We start from the raw sequence: 16,257 nt of genomic DNA, 5'->3' as shown, positions 1-16,257 counted from the left end.
CACTCCAGGTATTATCTGGGGAGACATCGGTTCACACCAGGTGTGTCCACGATCTTATTTTGGTGCGCGTATGTTTCCGGAGGCGGGGGGTGCGTGTGCTTGTGCACTTTTCCAGTTTTGCCTTTGCTGATGGAGTGATGCAAACCAGCAGAATGCCTATGAGTTCCTATGAATGTGTAAAACAGGTAAATGGCTGAAAGAAACAAGGTTCCACATGGGAAAGACCAATTCCTTTCAGCAGCTGGTCATATTAATCAACTGTTGAAAACTGATGAAAGGAGGACACTACTTTTAGATGCATTATTCTCTGCTCAGGCAAAATAGCTAAGTATTTCTTCCTTGTGACATTTGTAGCTTGACACTAGGAACTCTAGTGAAGTCAGGTGCATAAGCCAACACAAGACAAATTATACGTCTTCTAAATAAGGTTTTAAACAGGTCCGTACTTGGAAAAATGAGTGAGCAAACTGAAAAAAATGCTTAAAACTTTTTTGGAAATGAATTATGAACCTTGCATTGTTATGTTAGCCAAGACTTTGAAAGCCATGCAGCCATTGATTTAGTAATTCCATTAGTGTCATAGACTCATACAGCATAGAAACAGGTCCTTTGGCCCAACTTATCCATGCCGAAAAAGAAGCTGCATCAACACTAGTCCCATCCACCCGTGCTTTGCCCGTATCCCTCTAAATCTTTCCTATCCACATAACTATACAAATGTCTTTTAAATGTTGTCATAGTAAGTAATGGATTAAAAAAAAAACATAACAGAAACATAAGATTATTTACTTTTGTTTTGTTTGGATTCATTCATCCTTGAGTGGTTTTAATGCATTCACCTTTTCTAGAACTAGAAGTAATGCATATTATGTATCACATTCACATAATTATTTAAACCAAGTTAAGTAGAGGACAATCGGGCCGATCATAGCCATCATGTTCGGCTCATTGTGGGCCGAAGGGCCAGTTCCTGTGCTGTACCTTTCTATGTCTGTGACTCACCGCGTACCACTTGCATATTATTTTACAGCTTACTACATATTCTACCAAAATTGGTCATTTTGACCACTATATAAATTACTCAATTTGCTTACCATAAAACAGAAGGAGGTCTTTTGGTGTTCAGGTCAATGCTGCTTCCCAGTGGAGTAGTTACATAAGTCCTAAATCCCACTTTTATTTCCCTATAACCTCACAATTTATTTTCTCTTACATGCCCACACACTTTCCTTTGCTTTTTTTTTGGCAAGTTGTTTATCGTAGCCTGTTAATCTAGAAAAAGGGCAAAAGATTAGATGTAAAGATTTTAATTTCTCACAGGGCCATTATTAATTAGTTTAGTAATTATAGTACAATGATTAGGTTCTTTTGTGAATGTCACTACAGCTTAAATGAGATGACATCTGTTGAAAGCTGAACTATACATCAATGGTTAAAAAGATACCGACAGTCTAAAAGCAAAAAATAAAATTATTGTATTAAGCTGAAATTGTAAATACAAGTTTGAGTCATAGAGAGAAGCTGGTTAGGCACAGTCTTTATTCTCTGGTGTGTGAATTCTGAGGGAAGAGTTATGAGTCATGAAGGGCATAGATAATGTGAACACCACAGTTATTTCCTCAAGAGTAGGAGAGTCCTAAACTAGAGGCACAAGTTTAAAGTGAGAGGGGAAAGATTAAAAGAGGCAACTTTTCTTACTGTTATCTGAATACGGAACAACTTGCCAGAGAAAGTGGTGGAGAATTATACAGTTACACCCAGACAAATACGTGGAGAGAAAAGGTGTGGACTGATATGGGCCAGGCACAAGCAGGTGGGTCTCCCTCGGTTATGCAATTTAGTCGGCATGGACAAGATTGGCCGGAGAGCCTGGTTCCTTGCTGCATAGCTCTAGGACCATGATGGGAGGCAGATGCGATAGTGGCGTTTAAGAGACATTTAGATAGGCATATGGATATATCAAGGGAATGGAAGTATCATATGCAGGCAGATGAGATTAGTTTATCTTGACATCATGTTCGGCACAGGGACCAAAGATGATATAATTTTCTATGCTGTATAATTCTAATAACAGATCTGGAAGTATGGATCTTAATAGTGCTTTACAGAAAATGTTTCTCTAAAATTCATTTCTTGGAATACTGGCTTCGCTGTCAAGTATGACATTTCACACCCCTTGAAAAGATTGCAGTGATCCACTTCAAGAGGTTTTGTTCCTTCTCACAAAGATACTCCCACAATGTTGTTACGTCAAGAGCTCCAGAATTTAAACACCATGATGAAAGAATATGTTCAATGGTAACCCCAGGATATTGATGGTGAAGAAAACAACAATGGTAACGTAGGCAATAAGGAACTGCAGACCCGAAACGTTGCCCATTCCTTCTCTCAATAGCTGCTGCCCCACCCGCTCAGTTACTCCAGCATTTTGTGTCTACCTTTACCAGCTTCTGCAGTTCTTTCTTACGTAAAGAACTGCAGTTGCTGGTTTACAATAAAATAAAGACAAAGTGCTGGAGTAAGGAGTTATTTATCAGGTATTTATCAGGTAGCATCTCTGGAGAATATGGATAGGCCACATTTCGGGCCAAGATCCTTTTTCAGATTTCTATAGGATTGTATAGAGGAGAGATAAAGTTGGAAGAGAAGAGGGGGCAAGTGATAGGTGGATAAATGTGAAGGAGGGGTTTGATTTGATTATGGTTGGATAAAGGCAGAACATGAAAAGACAAAATGTAATGGAATAATGGGATAAGAAGATAAGGAGAGAAGAGGCTTGGAATGTGAAGCCAGAGGAAGGGATTGGGGGCAGGATTTTGGGAGAAATGGGTGCACATCCAGGAGGGACACAGGGAAGTGAGGCGGAAAATAGGGGTGAGGGGCGAGGGAGTTGGTTGACGGTTAAAATTGGAGAATTTAATGTTCTTACCATTAGTTTGTAAGCTACCCAAGCAGAATACAAGTTACTGCTCTTCCAGGTAGTGGTGGCCTCACACTGGCAATGGAGGTGGCCCAGGCAGAAAGGTCAATGTGGGAATGGGAAAGGAGAATAAGATGCTTAGCAACTAGGAGATCCAACAAGCCTTGGTGTTCTGAGCGTAAATGTTCTGTGAAACAGTCGCCTAGTCTAAGCTTGGTCTCACCAATATAAAGGAAACCACATTGGGAGCACAGAATGCAGCAGATGGGGTTAGATAAGGAACATGTGAACCTCTGCCTCACCTCGAAGGGCTGCTGCAGTCCTTTAATGAATATAAGGGAGAAGGTAAAAGGGACAGGTGTTACATCGATCTTGACTACGATGATGACTATATGGAGTTTTTTTTCTGTGACTGTGGGTTTTCTCTGGGTTCTCCAGTTTCCTCTCCATTCCAAGTTTGTAGGTTAATTGGCTTCTGCACATTGTCCCTAATGTGTAGGATAGAGCTAGTGAACAGGTGCCCATTGGTCAACGTGGACTAGGTGGGCCCGTTTCCAGGCTGCATCTCTGAAACAAATCCCCAGATGTTCAGAGAGAATTTAAGCAAAACCAAATGAGCTAACAGTGACCGTGCTACATCCAAATGCAATGCAATGCCTAGGTCAATGCAGAGTGACCTCTCTGTTTTTATACTTGCATCAATAACGCCAGCTCATAATCATAGATGGGCACACAAAACAATCACAGCTCTGGAAGCATTTTATTTGCTTCAATGATCTGTCAAATGTTTTGAATCTGTAGCAGGAAAGATTTTTTTAACTTATTTTTACCTTGTTCACTTCAATCGATTTGCCAGTTTAGATTTACTAAGGGACTAAGGGAAATAAAAACCCGAGGTGGATTTTGAAGCAACATCTGTAAAAGTGGCTCTCAGGTGTGGGCGATGTACAAAAATATTTAATTGAGTCTTATTCAAAGGCTATTTAATAAAATGTCAAGAGTTAACATATCATTTGGGTTTGAGGTTGATGTGCAGGTTAAAAGAAAAAAAATCACAAGCACCATTTTATGGTTTTAAAACATTATCTGAACCCTTTGGTTAGATCATAATTTGCAGAACTATGATCAAATTTGTTGGGTAGTTTAAAGCTACCTGATAGTTAAAATAGGAACATAAGGATTATTTTCGATTTGACCATACTAACAAATGTAAAACTACACTGAAGCAACAATGGACTATTAAAAAAAAAGTACTTCAATAACTCAGCACATTATATTCCCTTTACCACTGGGAGAATCCAATTGAACAGCGCCTTTTTCTAGCTTCTAGCTTCAGGCAAGGGTGCACTTGTGAGTGACAGATTCAACAAAGCAAACCTCAACCTTTTTTCTTTGTCTTCACAGATTCACAAGGCAATAATAACTAACCAATTAAATTTGAAGCATGGTTCAGCAACTCCAACACACAGGAATAAAGACAACTACAAAAGGGAGCAGAGATTGCCTGTCCATCATAGGTAATGACCTCTCCACCATCAAAGGTACCTACTGAAAGTGCTGCCTCAAAAACGCAGCCAACATCTTCAAAGACCCACACCCAAGAAGATACAGGAGCCTGAAAACCATGACCACCAGGTTCAAGTACAGCTTCTTCTGAGCAAGCATCAGGCTCTTGATTTTCGGCAACAGTGGCAACAATTTTTACTGTCGTAGATTGATGTAGTTGTTGTCATAGGTTGTCATAGGGGGTAGTAGGTTGTTGCCAGGTGTCGTAGGTGAATTCCATTAAAACTAGTCCCTGGCAGTCGCGTAAAGAGTCACCCAAATGGGACAGGCCCATTATTTAGACCTTTTAATTTCCAACTGCTGGCGGGACATCAACCGCCTCAACTTTTCCACTAAACTTACTCGAAACGATCCCCCCTGAACGTACAGCTCTCCGCAGACTCTGCAGAAACCCCGACTTGATAATCAAACCCGCTGACAAGGGAGATGTTGTGGTAGTTTGCTACCGGGCTGAGGCCAGGCAACAACTCTCAGATAACTCCTTATACCTATCCTTGGACCATGATCCCACAGACGAGCACCAGACCTTAATATCACACACCATTTCTGATTTAGTTACTTTCGGCTCTCTGCCCTCTAAAGCCTCCAACCTTATCGTTCCCTAGCCTCGCACGGTCCAATTTTATCTTCGCCCTCAAATCCACAAACAGAACTATCCTGGCAGACCCATTGTTTCCACTTGTTCTTGTCCCACTGAATTAATTTCCACATAACTCGACTCCAGCCTATCCACCCCTGGTCTAATACCTCCCTACCTATGTCCAAGACACCTCACACACTCTTCGTCTCTTCAATGACTTCCGTTTTCCAGGCACCCACTCTCTCATTTTTACTATGGATGGATGTCCAGTCACTCTACACCTCCATCCCCCACGAGGAAAGTCTCAAAACCCTCCGTTTCTTCCTCGGCCACAGAATCAGCCAATTTCCGTCTACTAATGTAATTATGCTCCTACAGCTTATCCCCTTAGCAAAATGATTTGAGTATAGGAGCAGGGAGGTTCTACTGCAGTTGTACAGGGTCTTGGTGAGACCACACCTGGAGTATTGCGTACAGTTTTGGTCTCCTAATCCGAGGAACATTCTTGCCATAGAGGGAGTACAGAGAAGGTTCACCAGACTGATTCCTGGGATGTCAGGACTTTCATAAGAAGAAAGACTGGATAGACTCGGTTAGTACTCGCTAGAATTTAGAAGATTGAGGGGGGGATCTTATAGAAACTTACAAAATTCTTAAGGGGTTGAACAGGCAAGATGCAGGAAGATTGTTCCCGATGTTGGGGAAGTCCAGAACAAGGGGTCACAGTTTAAGGATAAGGGGGAAATCTTTTAGGACCGAGATGAGGAAAACATTTTTCACATAGAGAGTGGTGAATCTCTGGAATTCTCTGCCACAGAAGGTAGTTGAGGCCAGTTCATTGGCTATATTTAAGAGGGAGTTAGATGTGGCTCTTGTGGCTAAAGGGATCAGGGGGTATGGAGAGAAGGCATGTACAGGATACTGAGTTGGATGATCAGCCATGATCATATTGAATGGCGGTGCAGGCTCGAAGGGCGAATGGCCTACTCCTGCACCTATTTTCTATGTTTCTATGTTTAGTTCAATAAAACACTGAGTCAAGCACTGGATCAACTATTCTTTATTCTTCCCAAGCACAAACAAACTTCCTATACAATACCAAACCACCGCGGGTCCGATCCTTGTCTCTACCCGTCCAAGCCCTTCAGCCTCGTGCGAGCAGACACCTCCAGCAAGCCAGCACGGTCCCAAGTGCTCTCCCGGAAGATCGGCTCTGATCCATGTGGGGTTCATTCTTTTATAGGGCATCAGACCTGTGGCGCAAAACTACATGGGGAGGCAGCCCCTACAAGCCAATCACAAATATCGATCATATTATAGTTATTGACAATTCCCTAACCCAATCACAAAATACCTCATAAATATTGTTTCCACAGACGCTTCTAGATGGAAGACAGTTAACTAAAGTAAGAAACATTTCCCCCAGGTTGTATAAACAATTTGAACAAGGCTTCACACGTTAATCAATCATCAGATAACAGCACAAACACTCTGCAACATAATTAACAATCTATATTATTAAAAGTCTGATCTTGACCACTTCCTGTTGTTCTGTATATTGATTTTAGTAAAATCGCTGCCACTTACGGCTGTGAATTTTGGCCAACTTACTCAGAGTCCCCCTCTGCTGCGCAGGACATGAGGATTTTTCCCATAGATGAAACATAAAAGTGTTATTAGTGTTTAAAAAATGTTGAGATTCTCTCTCCTGAAGGCCACGCCCCTTCCGCAGGGTCTATAAAACCCGGAAGTGTTGAGTGTCTCAGACAGTCTCTGCAAGATGGGGGAAGTGAGAGAAGCATCCCTGGCATCCAACATGCCCAAAGCACAGCAAATGGTTGGTGGCGGTTGGTTTGAAATAAAGCACAGCAAATGGTTGGTGGTGGTTGGTTTGAAATAAAGCACAGCAAATGGTTGGTGGTGGTTGGTTTGAAATAAAGCACAGCAAATGGTTGGTGGTGGTTGGTTTGAAATGGCAAATGATTAAAAGTCTAAACTTGAGAAATTCCTGTTTGCACTGTATATTGATTTTAGATAAAACGCTACCACTTACGGCTGTGATTTTTGGCCATCTTACTCAGTCCCCCTCCACTCATCAGGTGCAGAGAATTCTTCCCATCAATGAAAAATAAAAGTATTATTAGTGTTTAAAAAATGTTGAGAATCTCTCTCCTGTCAAATCACGACATGAAGGCCACGCCCCTTCCGGTGGGAGGGGGAGAGATTATAAAACCCGGAAGTGTGGGTGTGGCCCAGTCTCTGCAAGATGGGGGAGGAGAGGTCATGACTGTATGAGCTGTGAATCAGCTGAACACACTGAATGTCTACTGAATTGGACATCCAGTGGCGCTGTTGCTAGCTGCCTCCGCCTTCAGTCCGGTATCTTTTTGTTATGTTTCAAGAGCGTTTTTTGTGTTTTTTTTAAATGTCTTGATGCGGGGGAAGAGGGTACCGTAAGGGGGATACCGTCCTTCAGTCGCTTCCTGGAGAGGATACAACTATTATTCGAGTCGCATCCTCGCCCCCCCGCGGCCTACCTACTGGATTGGCGCGGCCTTTCCTGCCGGGACCGACCAGAGCTCCAGCAGCGGCGGCGCAGCGCTGGATACATCGTGGGGGGGGTGGGGGGGCGATGCCTTACCGGGGATCGCCGTTTGGAGCTCCGGAGTGCTGGGCCTGCTGCACCGACATCGCGGAGCTGTGGTTCGCGGAGCTCCCAACTCGGGCGGCGCTGACCAAAATCGCGGAGTCCTGCGACTCCGTCCGGCTCGGCCTGTGGACTTCGGGAGCCACGGACTCCGGTGGGAGGTGGCTGATCTGGAGGTCCAGGTCGCTGAGGATGTTCTCTGTCGGGGTTTCATCGTTCCCGGCGAGAGGGTCTGAGCATCGGGCCGCCCATGGAGGCGACTGCGGGTGCTCGGGAGGCCCCGACCACGGGTGAACATCTGGGAAGATCGGTGGGGAGGATGGCTGGACTATGGTACCTTCCTAACTTTGGTGCCGCCGTGGGGTTATGTTGTGTCTTGGACTTCTGTGTTTGTGTTTTAAAAAAAATAGATGTTTATTTATTTATTATTTATTTTTATGTTACTTGACTGTAAGGAAAATCCATTTTGTTGTCTCTTATGAGATAATGACTAAATTGAATAAAGAAAGAAAAAAGAAAAGAAAGAACTGTGAGTGTGGTGTTTAGTGTAGTTTTATGGTGGTTTCACCCTGCTTGAAATGGTATGAAACTGCATTTGAATGTGGTGGCCTTGCACCCTGCTTGAAGTGGTATGGAACTGCACTTGAGTTTGGTGGACTTGGACCCTGCTTGAAGTGGTATGAAACTGCACTTGAATTTGGTGGCCTTGCACCCTGCTTGAAATGGTAGGAAACTGCATTTGAATTTGGTGGACTTGCACCCTGCTTGAAATGGAATTTCAAGGAATAGCCGTGAGTCAACTGCCAGCCTACCAGTCGTAAGTGAGCTGCCAGCACATCAGGCTTGAGTGACTGAGCTGCCACCCCAAAAATCCATTTGGCCCACAATGTCCATATTAGCTCTCTGGAAACCAGTCCCTTCAGCCCACAACACCCAAACTAGCGCTCCAGAAAGCCCCCCAATGGCCACCAATATTGGAATTGGTGGAGAGGTGGAATTTTGCGTGCAGGAACAGCCCTCCCGTGTGAACATGGGACTTACTCTAGTACCTTTATACACCCCCCTCTATAACGAATCCTAATCATGCATTTGCAGACCTGCTCAGCTCTTCCGCAAAACCCTCATACATATTAACAAAAGGAAGGACATCTGGACCTCGCCTTATTCTCAACTTCCATCTAGGGTCCAGACTCCTTGCAACTTTCACAGAAAGAGGCCAAACAGGCCCTGCAAATACAAAGATCCTCCATTTTGTGACATATTTTATTTAGCCAATATTAACACCACACTCTCCTCTGCCTAGCAGAGCTGGTCCTTACCCTTAACAACTTCTCCTTTGACTCCTCCCAATTCCTCCAAATCCAAGGCGTAGATATGGGCACCCCCAGCTATGCCTGCTTCTTTGGAGGGCACATCGAACAATCACTGTTCCAAGCGTACACCGGCCTCAATCCCAGAACTCTACCTCAGCTACATTGCTACCTCCTGCACCTATGCAGAACTCACTGACTTCATCAACTTCATGACTAATTTTCAACCTGCACTCAAATTCACTTGGACCATCTCCGACATCTCCCTCCCATTTCTAGATCTCACTGTCCCCAACACAGGAAACAATTGACTGACATCTAATACAAACCCACTGACTTCCATCGCTATCTAGATTACACATCTTCCCACCCTGCTTCCAGTAAAGACTTTTCCCATACTCCCAATTCCTCTGTCTATGCCGCATCTGTGCCCAGGATGAGGTTTTCCATACCGGGTCATCGAAGATGTCCTCATTCTTTAGGGAACGGGGGCTTCCCCTCTTCGATTACAGATGAGGCTCGCATTAGGGTCTCCCCGATATCCTGCAGCTCTGCTCTTGCTCCCCCTCGCCCCCATTCATAACAAGGCCAGAGTCCCCCTTGTCCTCGCCCTCCACCGCATCAGCCGTCGCATACAGCGTATAATCCTCCAAAGTTTTTGCCACCTCCAACGGAATTCCACTACTGGCCACTTGTTCCCATCTCCACCCCTTTCTGCTTTCTGCAGAGACCGTTTCCTCCGCAACTCCCTGGTCAACTCGTTCCTTCCCACCCTAAACACCCCCTCCCCAGGTACTTTTGCCTGCGACCACAGGAGATGCAACACCTGTCCCTTTACCTCCCTCCTCGACTCCATCCAAGGACCCCAAGTCTTTTCAGGCGAGGCAGAGTTTCACTTGAACCTCCTCCAACCACAACTACTGTATCCGCTGTTCCATGTGTCAACTCCTGTAAATCGGAGACCAAGCGCAAGCTTGGTGATTGTTTCGCTGAACACCTCCTCTCAGTCTGCCTTAACCTACCTGATCTCAAGGTTGCTCCGCACTTTACCTCTCCCTCCCATTCCCAATCTGACCTTTCTGTCCCGGGACTCCTCCATTGTGAGAGTGAGGCCCAGCACAAATTGGGGCAACTGCACCTTATATTTCGCCTGGGTAACTTACACTCCAGCGGTATGAACATTAAGTGTGAGAAAGAACTGGACATGCTGGTTTAAATTAGAGGTAGACACAAAATGCTCGAGTAACTCAGCGGGACAGGCAGCATCTCTGGAGAGAAGGGATGGGCACTTCTTCAGTCTGAAGAAGGGTCTCGACACAAAACATGACCCATTCCTTCTTTTTAGAGATGCTGCCAGTCCGCTGAGTTACTCCAGCATTTTATGTACCTTCGGTATGAACATTGACTTCTCTAACTTCAAGAAGCCCTTGCTTTCCCTTCCCCCACCCATCTTACTGTCTCCGACTACATTCTATCTCTGTCCCACCCATTCCCCTAACATCAGTCTGAAGAAGGGTCTCGATCTGAAATATCACCCATTCCTTCTCCCCAGAAATGCTGCCTGTCCCACTGATTTACTCCAGCATTTTGTGTCTACCTTTGATTTAAACCATAATCTGCAGTTCTTACCTACACAATAGACAATAGGTGCAGGAGTAGGCCATTCGGCCCTTCGAGCCGGCACCGCCACTCAATGTGATCATGGCTGATCATCCCCAATCAGTACCCCGTTCCTGCCTTCTCCCCATATCCCCTGACCGCTATTTTTAAGAGCCCTATCTAGCTCTCTCTTGAAAGCATGCAGAGAACCTGCCTCCACCGCCCTCTGAGGCAGAGAAATCCACAGACTCACCACTCTCTGTGAGAAAAAGTGTTTCCTCGCTCCTTTCTAAATGGCTTACTCCTTATTCTTAAACTGTGGCCCCTGGTTCTGGACTCCCCCAACATCGGGAACATGTTTCATGCCTCTAGCGTGTGCAAGCCCTTAACAATCTTATATGTTTCAATGAGATCTCCTCTCATCCTTCTAAACTCCAGAGTGTACAAGCCCAGCTGCTCCATTCTCTCAGCATATGACAGTCCCGTCATCCCGGGAATAAACCTTGTAAACCTACGCTGCACTCCTTCGATAGCAAGAATGTCCTTCCTCAAATTAGGGGACTAAAACTGCACACAATACTCCAGGTGTGGTCTCACTAGGGCTCTGTACAACTGCAGAAGGACCTCCTTGCTCCTATATTCGATTTCTCTTGTTATAAAGGCCAACATGCCATTCGCTTTCTTCACTGCCTGCTGTACCTGCATGCTTACTTTCATAGACTGATGTACAAGGACCCCCAGATCCCATTGCACTTCCCCTTTTCCCAACTTGATGCCATTTAGCTAGTAATCTGCCTTCCTGTTTTTGCTACCAAAGTGGATAACCTCACATTTATCTGCATTAATCTTAATCTGCCATGCATCTGCCCATTCCCTCAACCTGTCCAAGTCACCCTGCATTCTCATAGTATCCTCCTCACAGTTCACACTGCCACTAAGCTTTGTGTCATCTGCAAATTTGCTAATGTTACTTTGAATCCCTTTATCCAAATCAACGATGTGTAGCTGCGGTCCCAGCACCGAGCCTTGCGGTACCCCATTAGTCACTGCCTGCCATTCTGAAAGGGACCCGTTAATCCCTACTCTTTGTTTCCTGCCTGCCAACCACTTCTCTATCCATGTCAGCACTCTATCCCCAATACCATGTGCCCTAATTTTGCCCACTAATCTCCTATGTGGGACCTTTTCAAATGCTTTCTGAAAGTCCAGGTACATTACATCCACTGGCTCTCCTTTGTCCATTTTCCTAGTTACATCTTCAAAAAATTCCAGAAGATTAGTCAAGCATGATTTCCCCTTCGTAAATCCATGCTGACTCGGACCGATCCTGTTACTGCTATCCAAATGTTCGGCTGTCTCATCTTTTATAATTGACTCCAGCATCTTCCCCACCACCGATGTCAGGCTAACTGGTCTATAATTCCCTGTTTTCTCTCTCCCACCTTTCTTAAAAAGTGGGATAACATTAGCTACCCTCCAATCTACAGGAACTGATCCTGAGTCTATAGAACATTGGAAACTTATCACCAATGCAGCCACGATTTCTAGAGCCACTTCCTTAAGTACCCTGGGATGCAGGAACTTAACGGGCCTGTTAAGCTGCAGGAAGTAAGATTCTCATTGTCCTATTGATGGAACATATGCCATTAAACAATTTTGACTATAAAAAGCATGAAAGAAGCCCATCCTTGGGTCCTTGCAGTACATGGTACAGTTAAATACTGTACTCCAATTTGTAATTTACTGTAAATAAGCCATTGCGAATGGTGTGGGAAGGGCACTAATGGAGTCCTTTTTAAGTGTTTTGAATGATTCATTTAATATAATAAGAAATTGACGACTGACACTTTAAATAAATATGGTTATTTTTTTCAAAAATAAATATATTTAGTTATTTCTTAGGGGATTGAATTTAGACTGGTATTTACACTGCTTTTACCAGTCAATAACAGTATTCAAGCTTTACGAAGCACCCCCAAGCAAAATCTGAATAATTGTTTTTGATTAGTTTAAAGAAACAGGCCCGTCAGCCCACTGAGTCCGAACCGACCAGCGATCCTTGCACATTAACACTATTCCACACCAGGGACAATTTACAATTTAACCAAGCCAATTAACCTACAAACATGTACGTCTGGATTGTGAGAGGAAACCGGAGCTCCTGGGGAAACCCCACACAGGTCACGGGGAGAACATACAAACTCCATATAGACAGCACCCACAGTCAGGATAGAACCTAGGACTTAGCAACTCTACCGCTTGCACCACCATGCCATAATTTTAAGCAAATTACAATTTTTTTAAACTTCTGGTGCAAAATATTATTGGCTCATGGCACATTTTATATTTTGTCATACGTCAATAGTTTGTGAAAACACATAGGAAAAGTAGAACTTGGCACGATTTATACCAGAATTACTGATCACAATCAGAAGAATCTTCATGGCTTGGTTCATTTGCACCAACTAATTTTGAGCATGATCCCAAGTGAATTAATAGAGGTCATTGAGATTGATGGACTTATATCTTTCCATAGCCCAGTACAGCATCCCTGGCATCAAACATGCCCAAATGCCAGCAATGGGAATAATAACACCCAAAATGTATTTCTGGTGAGATATTCAAATCACAACTGGCAATTATATCACAGAAAACAATAGCTTTTAATAATATTAAAGGCTGAAACTGAGTTTTACCGAAAGAGTCTTGCATGTCCCTCCTGCAGTTAATGGCAGAGTTCTATACATCTACAGTGTATTGTCAAACACACCCTAGGCAATCGGACACAAGTCCCTGAGTGAAGTAATCACACTAGCTACTTTTTGTACTTTGTCACCCAAACCTCACCAGAAACAAATTGTACGCGTGAACATCACCATTACTGGCGTTTGGTCGTTAAATATCAGGGATGCAGAACTTGGGTACAAAAAGTGATCACACTAAAAGGTCCATCATCATTAATGAATAGCTGGTTTCAATAGATTGGCCCTCAAAATAAGTACCAGGAAAATTATTTTGAGAAATATTTCCCTAGTATGATTGTGCAATTGGTTTATTTTCCAAAAGACTAAAGCATTTTCTCTTTACATGATCAAAAACTAAATGACTGGCAGAGCCATACTGTACAAGTTGATCAAGTGCATGATCGCCAAGTGGTGTTAAGGTACATTAAAAAAAAGTAATCCCATCAATTTCTGAGGAAAATGTGGTATTCAACGACAGAATTTGATTTAGATGCAGTGAAGTTTTAACAATAATTTGCAATTACTCAATAATTAACAACTATTTCAAATTGGAGATATTAAGGGGTGAAGCCAAGAAAACAGAACTACATGCCAAGAGGATTGTGAGATAACTGAAATTGTTTCAAGTCTGTGTAGTAAAAGTCACTGTTCATATCTATTCACACTGATTCAAATATCTCTTCTTTATTGCTTATTGAAGTCAATTTTTAAGCCTGTTTATGAATGCTTATTCCTGCTTTAAGCACATCACCTGAAAAAATATAACCTTCTCAAGTGTCATCTACATTGTACATTGACAGCAAACCAAAAAGCCAGATCAACTGATATTGAATGATAATAATAAATTACTTCTACTTTGCCAGGTAATGTGGAAAAAGTTAGCAATTAGCATGACTGACAATTAATCGATGTTCATTAAATCTATTGAATTACTGTTTTGTAGATTGTTACTGCATATAGTTGATGGTTGATTGTAGAAATAAACTATATAGGTTTGCTAGAATACAATCAAATATAAATGCTACTTAAAATCTATATTTATCGCAATAATATCCTTAAATATTAATGTCTTCATTTACAATATTTGATTTTCTTAGCAGATACAAGTAATCAAAATATGCCAAAAATATAAAATCTTCATATTGCAAATCACTGTTTCTGGCAATGCAAAATCTGAAAATTACAGGTTATCATATCTTCAGTGTAAACACCTGAAAATATTGCAATCTGTTACCGAATTCAAATATGCATGTAGTCAGCTTTTCTGCAAAGATCTGTGAATTCTAAGTAAACATAACATCCAGTATTGGATGTAGTATTACTATTAAGAATCCAACCGTGCCTTTTATTTTTTTTAAAAAGGGGTAAATGCAAGCAGGGAGGATTGCTGCAATGAGGTTGAGATAGACTGTGAGATTATTATTATTATAATACAATAAAACCCATAATAAATTATAATTGCACAGAAGAATTTGCTTAGTTCTACAACGCATGCTCAGGGTACGAAAAGAGACTTAAAGATTGGTTACATTTAAACTTTGTCTGTTTTTAAAGAGGGACAGTGGCCTAAACCTGATTGAGATTTTGTGAGGCCGGACAGGGCAATGGCAATTAAAACAGAGCTTTCTTAAATCAAACAACATAAAACACTATACATACCCATCAGTTTGAGATGCGGGGACAGCGAAGGGGGTGAGGGGGGAACACGGTTAAAAGAAACGCAGCCGCTTTCGACAAGAGTTTCCCATTTTTGTTGTATTTCCCCCCTGCCTGCCCGCCTCCCAGTGTCAGGAAACTCCGCTCTGCCACAGCGACCGAGCCCCGAACACGCGCCCGAGCGCCGCACTTCCGCAACGCCTTCGGGAACTTTCGGCCGCCCTCGGACGGGGCTCGGGCTGGACTCGGCGAGGAAGCCGAAGGCAGGCGGGAGTCGGGAGGACTCGGGCGCACTCGGAAACATGGAGCGAGAGAGTCGGTTGAGGTCCAAGACTCGAGGCCGGGTCAGGTCCATCAGAAGAAGTTGGCTGCGACCAGCTGTTGTCGTGGCAATTGAACTTCCATACATGACGGAAGATTCAATGGTAGGGATAAAAGTAAGAAAGGCAATTGGGATGTCTGAGTTGTACACGTTGAGATACTGACTGCAAAAGAGCGAAGATTTAGGGAGTCTTCTATCACCAAAAGATCATTGCATCAAACTCCAAACACTGCCTAGCGGGCAAAGGCTCTGCTGGTACATCAAAGGCGATGGTGAATTGCACTATCGGTATGTGCCTTTTGTGGATCAATGCTCCTGAGATGTGGGTAGGAGTCCATGCTTTCCAATATCTTATTATAGATCTTTATAAGTAGAAGGTGTGGTATCTCAAGGGCCTGTCCCACTATGGCGACCTTATTTGCGAGTTTAGGGGAGTTTGCGCTCGCCACTATCTTGCAGCATGGTCGACAAGGGGTCATAGGTGGTCACTGGTAAAGGGGCTGTTCCACTTGGGCGACCTAATCCGCGAGTTAAGAAGAGTGTCTTCAACCTTTAAGCCCGAGGGCACTCACCTGGAAAGCCTTGAGCTGGATCGACCATCCGCGTTGAAACCGCGAGCTGGATCGACCGACCGTACACACACACACATAACACATCGCAAAGGCGGGGGCCAGGGAAAGCGGGGGAGCGCTGTCTGAAATTCACACCCGCGATGAAGAGGAAGGTAAAACGGCTGCACAGTAACGGTAAGTCCTTTAGAGAACGCTGTGGGGGGGGGGAGAAGCGGGGGGGGGGGGGGGGGGGGGGTGGGAAAGAGGGGGGGGGGTGGGGGGGGGGGGGGGTGGGGGGGGGGGGGGGGTGGGGGGGGTGTTGAGGGCGAGTGAGTGGAGACACTTTTAAGAAGCACTAGACC

At 43.9% G+C, this 16,257-nt stretch overlaps 1 protein-coding gene across 3 annotated transcripts in view; it reads right to left on the bottom strand.

Moving 5' to 3' along the window:
* The window catches only part of zdhhc7 (zinc finger DHHC-type palmitoyltransferase 7), a 63,448-nt gene extending 48,252 nt beyond the window's left edge, over positions 1-15,196 (bottom strand). For 2 of the 3 annotated variants that reach the window (XM_055648911.1, XM_055648913.1), the window contains exon 1: positions 15,026-15,196. The gene's annotated coding sequence lies outside the window, so the exon portion shown is untranslated. Of the gene's footprint in view, positions 1-1,094; positions 1,273-15,025 lie in introns of all 3 variants that reach the window. The other variant, XM_055648912.1, reaches the window with a different exon arrangement.
* Between the last annotated feature and the right edge of the window lie 1,061 nt (positions 15,197-16,257).

Source organism: Leucoraja erinacea, chromosome 17 (genome assembly GCF_028641065.1).
Source record: "Leucoraja erinacea ecotype New England chromosome 17, Leri_hhj_1, whole genome shotgun sequence".
In the NCBI taxonomy this organism is placed as follows: Eukaryota; Metazoa; Chordata; class Chondrichthyes; order Rajiformes; family Rajidae; genus Leucoraja; species Leucoraja erinaceus.
The sequence above is the reverse complement of the archived record's forward strand: the minus strand, read 5'-3'. Positions and strand labels throughout refer to the sequence as shown.